The sequence below is a fragment of the Peromyscus maniculatus genome, chromosome X (genome assembly GCF_049852395.1).
Source record: "Peromyscus maniculatus bairdii isolate BWxNUB_F1_BW_parent chromosome X, HU_Pman_BW_mat_3.1, whole genome shotgun sequence".
Lineage (NCBI taxonomy): Eukaryota > Metazoa > Chordata > Mammalia > Rodentia > Cricetidae > Peromyscus > Peromyscus maniculatus.
Genome location: NC_134875.1, coordinates 6,859,842 through 6,865,574, shown reverse-complemented (window position 1 = coordinate 6,865,574; position 5,733 = coordinate 6,859,842). Strand labels below are relative to the sequence as shown.

Below are 5,733 nucleotides of genomic sequence, written 5' to 3'. Positions count from 1 at the left end.
TTATTCTCTCTTTTTTCTTTTCATAATACATTCAGTAGTCTAGCTTTTGTCATATCTTCCCCTTTTTCTTCAGTGTAAATTCAATGATCTACCTATTTATCCTATTATTTCTTTATCTTTTTTCTCAGAGTAGATTCAATGATCTATCTCATATCTTATTCTCTTTTTCTTTTTGCTTTCTAAGGGTGAAGATATCTATAGGGAATCTTGAAAAGAAAAAAATTAGGTTAATTGTCAAGTCCTGTATCATTTGTCCAGTCTCTGCATAAAAGGAAAGTTCATGGCTTGTTTCAAGTTCTTGTTCGAGTAGTCTGTCAGGCTGTATCATCTCAGCTAGTCCTCTCGAAATTGTCCTGACCAGGTTGTAGTCCAAAGTCGATTTTTCCATGGTGTTAATTGGCTTAATGGCTTTATCATAGTCCATGTGGAATCATCATTGTAGGATCCTATCATCTTTTTGAAGATTTCAAAGTCACTATTAGGCGTGGTCATGGTTTCCTGCAGACTCTTTTTTTTTTTTTTTTGCCTCCTCTGTGGTTTGGAGCAATCACAGTCTTTTAAATGTCTGTCTCTCGGAACCATGAACATTCTTCCATAGAACAGAAAATCTTTACAACAATTTCTCCCCACCATTTGTCTTGCCAAACTTTTCCAAACTGACCTTTGCCGATGCTTTCTTGTAGCACGATGGTCCTGGCAATTCTTCTCTGAACCAGCAGCAGTAAACCCTTCATCCCAGGTAGCAGCATCACCACAGTCACCAACACGATGAGAAGGAGCTGGAAACATGGAACAGTAGCCACTGTTTCCATGGTCCCACCACTGTTTGTGGCTCAGTCCGGGCCAAAGCTTCTCCCAAGCCTCCTAGGCCGGCCTCAAACTTGGGATCCTCCTGCCTCTGCCTCCTTCAGCAAATCTTACCAGTGTGCGCCACCACAACCAGCTGAGTGTAACTTGGGCCTGAGCTGGGGCTCACAAGGCCACAGGCAAATAGCTTTTTCATGAATTCATAACACGAACGTTGGGCGGCAGATGTAGATGTAACCAACCGTCTTATTAAATAAGAAACACAGAAACAATGTAAAAGAGAAAGCCAAGAGGTCAGAGCTCAGAGCTAAAATCTCACCCTTCCTCCTACTCTCCCAGCTTCCCGAAAGAGAGCTATTTCCTGTGTGTAAGTTGATTTTCCAGTCATTCTGCCTTCTCATTGCTTGTAAACCCAAACACGTGACTGCCTCATCACTGTCTGAATGTACAGCCCCCTAGGTCTTAAAGGCATATGTCTCCAATGCTGGCTGTATCCCTAAACACACAGAGATCTATGGGATTAAAGGCATGTGCCACCACCACCATGTTCTTTCTATGGCTCTAATAGCTCTGACCCCTGGGCAACTTTATTTATTAACATACAATCAAAATCACATTTCAGTACAATTAGAATACCACCACAGTGTGGTACCAAAGGACTTGATCTTTGATCCTGGAACATGTATCATTTTCATTATAAAAACAGAAGTAAAAAGGATCACTGAGTGCTCAGGAAGTGATGTCCTTTTGGTAAAAGGAAAGGCCACCAGATCAGTCTTTCAAAAATACATTTTTTGATGAAGATTGAGACCTAGGTACAAGAGAATCTTGCAACTCAGGTAAGGTTAAGTGTCATGAGTCCCCTTTAGCTTGGAATAAGAGAGAGAGAGAGAGAGAGAGAGAGAGAGAGAGAGAGAGAGAGAGAGAGAGAGAGAGAGAGAGAGAGAAGACATTCCTGGCCAGTCACTCTGAGGGGATAGTCAGGACATGGACTTATGGAGCTTTAATATCAGTGTGCTTTGAAGGCAGACCCAGACTCCACTCAACTCCTGCAGGATTTGAGGCTTTGGGGCAGGATTTTAGAGCAGGTTTTTGCTACCTGACACTTAACTTCTCTGCCTTCCACTTTCTTCTATGAAATGGATTTGATATCAGCCTTTTTCCTGACATTCAGACTGGTATTTCTCATCCTACATTTCTTTCAACAGCTTGGAGGATTTTATTTTCCAAAATCTTTGCTTTGACACACTGTCATTATCAAGGCCAACAGTCTTTATACTCTCCTGGTATAAGCGTAGGGAGGGCATTTTCTAGGCTGAAGCTACAACAACACACATGACACAATTGGGAAGGTAGTTTCAGAGTGTAGCACATAAAAGGCAGAAAGTACACCAAGCTCCATGCATTGCAGAGAACATTTAGCTTTCAAAATTTCTCTAGGAAACACATTTGGGCCTTGAGTTGAATACTATGTAACCCATTCTCCTTTTTCTCATTTTTATTAGGTGTTTGAATGTTTCATAAAACATGTTTGGGTCATATTAACCCTTCTCCCTCAACTCTTCCCAAACCTACCCCCTTCCCTAGCCACCAAATTTAAGTCTTATTTTTAAAACAAATCCTTCAAGACTAATTTTTTCTGCCCAAATAGTTTTGGATATGCAGTCTTCTACTGGAGAGTTGTTCTACTTGACGGAGGCTATACCCTTAGAGAAAACTGTCTTTTCCTCTCTCAATATCTAACAATTTCCAATAGCCCCTATGAACAGCATGAGGTTGTGTGCCCAACTTCCTTCTCCATGCTGGGATTTAGTCTGGCTTGAGCTCACACAGGTCTTGAGCATGCTCTCCCAACAGCTATGAGTTCATATGTGCAACTACTCTATCCAAAAAATATTGTTTCTTTGTAGCCATCCACAACCTCAATCTCGAATGATTGTTCTTCTCCCTCTTCTTCATTGATCTTTGAGCCTTTGGGGGGGTATATATTTTCTCTATAGGGCAAAACTTTCTGTAGTCTCTTATCTACATGTTGAATATATGTTGGTTATAACACTAAATCCTTAAGGGTCATTTTAATATGAAATCCATTTAACAGCAAATAGGACTAGGTTATCCCCTAGGGACTATGACCTGTCGAGGCATAGATTCTGAGCCTGATAATGTTGCTGGTATAGGTTTCATGTAAATAGAAGTTTCTGTCGCATGAGCAGCTCACAAATCCCAGAAGCTGCTTCCCAAATAATTGAATTGGAGGCTTAATATTAGCTCAGGCTTATTACTATCTAGCTCTTACACTTAAATTAACCCATAATTCTTATCTGTGTGTAGCCATGTGGCTTGGAACCTTTTCTCAGTACAGCATTCTTGTCTTGCTTCCTCTGAGTCTGGCTGGTGACTCCCTGACTCCACCCTTCTCCTTCTCAGCATCCTCACTTTGGCTTTCCTGCCTAACTTCTTGTCCAGCCACCTGCCTGTCAGCTTTTTACTATCTAATGAGAGTAATACATATTCATAGTATATAAAAAGATTGTTCCACAGGATTTCCCCCTTTTGTCAAATTAAAAAAGAAGGATTTAACTTTAACATAGTAAGATTATATACAATAAAAACAGTTATTGAGAATTAGAGTTACAATGTTCAATCCATTTGTATTTGGCAAAATTAGAGAAAGCAATTTATTGCCTATTTTATCTTTATGAGTTTAAAGTTTTGTACCTAATTTACCTTTTATCATAACTAAGGAAAATTGTAACTATACCTATTTAATCTTCAACTCCATCAAACACCCCAAAAGGGTGAAATGTTATTCAAAGACAGGGACATCAGGCTTCCTGGACAGTCATCCTAGGTTCCTTTGAAATGTTGGGGCATCCTTCTTCAGCTTATAGGCCTAGAATATCTGACAGACTTATCAGAGAAGCATGATTCTTAAAGGACTGTCCCACCTTGTCTTGGCAAATTTCTGCAGTCACTTTGTTTTGTGTCCTGCTTGTCCAATTTGGACAGTGACTGTCAACAATTGATGCAAGGGCAGTTTCTTTGCCCACATGGCTAGCTTTTTCCATAAAGAAAACAAACTCCATATAAAGCTTCTTCGATGCCCACAATCGTCTTTGAAGTAATTGGTGCTGCCAGGAGCAGACGTATCTCACTGTCAAGTCTAAGTTCTTAAAACATTTAAAAAGTCATATTCTGCAGGTCTTTGAAGTGTTTGAAGATTAACTATCTAACTGATAATGTATTTCTGTATACCTATAAAACCTAACATGACTATAAATTTGACTATTATAGATGACTATCAATCTGTATTTCTAATTATACATTACATTTTTACTACACTTGATCTTAGCCAAAAGGCCGAGAAGCGATATACATTACATTTTTAAATGAGTTGCATAAACATAATATCTCAGATAAGAGTAGAAATATACATATAACAAAATTAACTTTAAATTTGTATCAATAAGCTAAAATCCATACCATTGTAAAATATGTAAGATTAATAGTTGTTTTTTGGATTAAAATTGATTCAATAATCTATGCTTTTATTCTATCATTTCTATATTCCTCCTTTTTCTTTTTAGAACAATATCCCTGAATCTAATCTCCTTTGTTTACCTTTTATTCTGACCCAAATATTTTACATTGGTATGGATTTTGGTTTACTGATACAAGTTTAAAGTCAATTTTGTTATACTATATGTATATTTCTCCTCTTGTTTAAGGTATTGTGTTTATGTAGCTCATTTAAAAAATAAGGTACAATTTTTGTTTTGAAAGCTATTATTATAAACTATATAGGATAATGAAGAAACATAGGTTAGTAGTTATTTATGATGATCAAATTTGTAGATATGTTAGATGTGCTTTCAAGATCATATAGATATATACTTTAGATAGATGGTCTTCAAATACTTCAAAGACCTACAGAGTATCGCATTTAAAATGTTTTGTTATCCTAAGGTTTTTCATGACAATGAGACACATCTGCTCCTCGCAGTACCAATTTACTTCATAGATGATGGGCATCAAAGACATTTGTTGTAGAGTTTACTTTCAATGTGGTAAGGCTAGCCATTTGAGCAAAAAAAAAAAAACTGTTATTGCCTGGACTGCTTGACAGTATGCTGTATAAACTGGACATTCAGGACCCACAAAATAAGGACCACTAAACTTTGCCCAAACAAGGATGGATGGGATGGTCCTTGACGTACCGGCTTCAAAGAAGAAACTGCCAGACATTCTGCAGGACACAGAAGAAAGCAACTGACAAACTTCGCCAAGAAAAGGTAAGACAGCCCTTCAGAACATCCTGCTTTACAAAAAAGTCTGTCAAATATGCTAGGCCTATAGGTCAATAATGAATGCCCCAACATTACAGAGGAACCTTGGGTGACTGTCCAGGCAGCCAGCCGTTTCTGTCATTTCTCACATTTTTTGGAAGTCACTTGTATGAACTTTCTGCTACTCAGTTAATATTATTTCCTTCTTGAGTCTCTGATGGAGTTGAAGGTTGATAGTTATAGTTTTCCTTGTTAAATTCAGAAAAGAAATTAACTCAAGAGATGTAAAGTGTATAAAATTGAGAGACATTAAAAGATAGTTTTGGTATTGCAAGTTATAATAGAAAGTGAATTAGGTACAACCTTTTGGACTCACCAAGATAGGCCAGATATTCGAGTATTTTCTCTGAATTTGTCAATTGTTAATGGACTAGACATTTTTGATATATTTATTGCCTGTATATATTGTATATAGTTATTGTACTTACTGTATATAGTTTTTCTCTATTAGTTATAACTTTCTCTTTTTATTTTAGACAAATAGGGAAATGTGGTAATATTTTGTTTGTGCTCAAACAAATAAAGCTTGCCTGGATATCAGAGGACAGAGCTAGCCACTAGTTAACCACAGAGGCCAGGC

At 37.6% G+C, this 5,733-nt stretch overlaps 1 pseudogene; it reads right to left on the bottom strand.

Moving 5' to 3' along the window:
- Nucleotides 1–4,096: 4,096 nt before the first annotated feature.
- Nucleotides 4,097–4,179, bottom strand: LOC121825987 (U2 spliceosomal RNA; annotated as a pseudogene).
- Nucleotides 4,180–5,733: the final 1,554 nt, after the last annotated feature.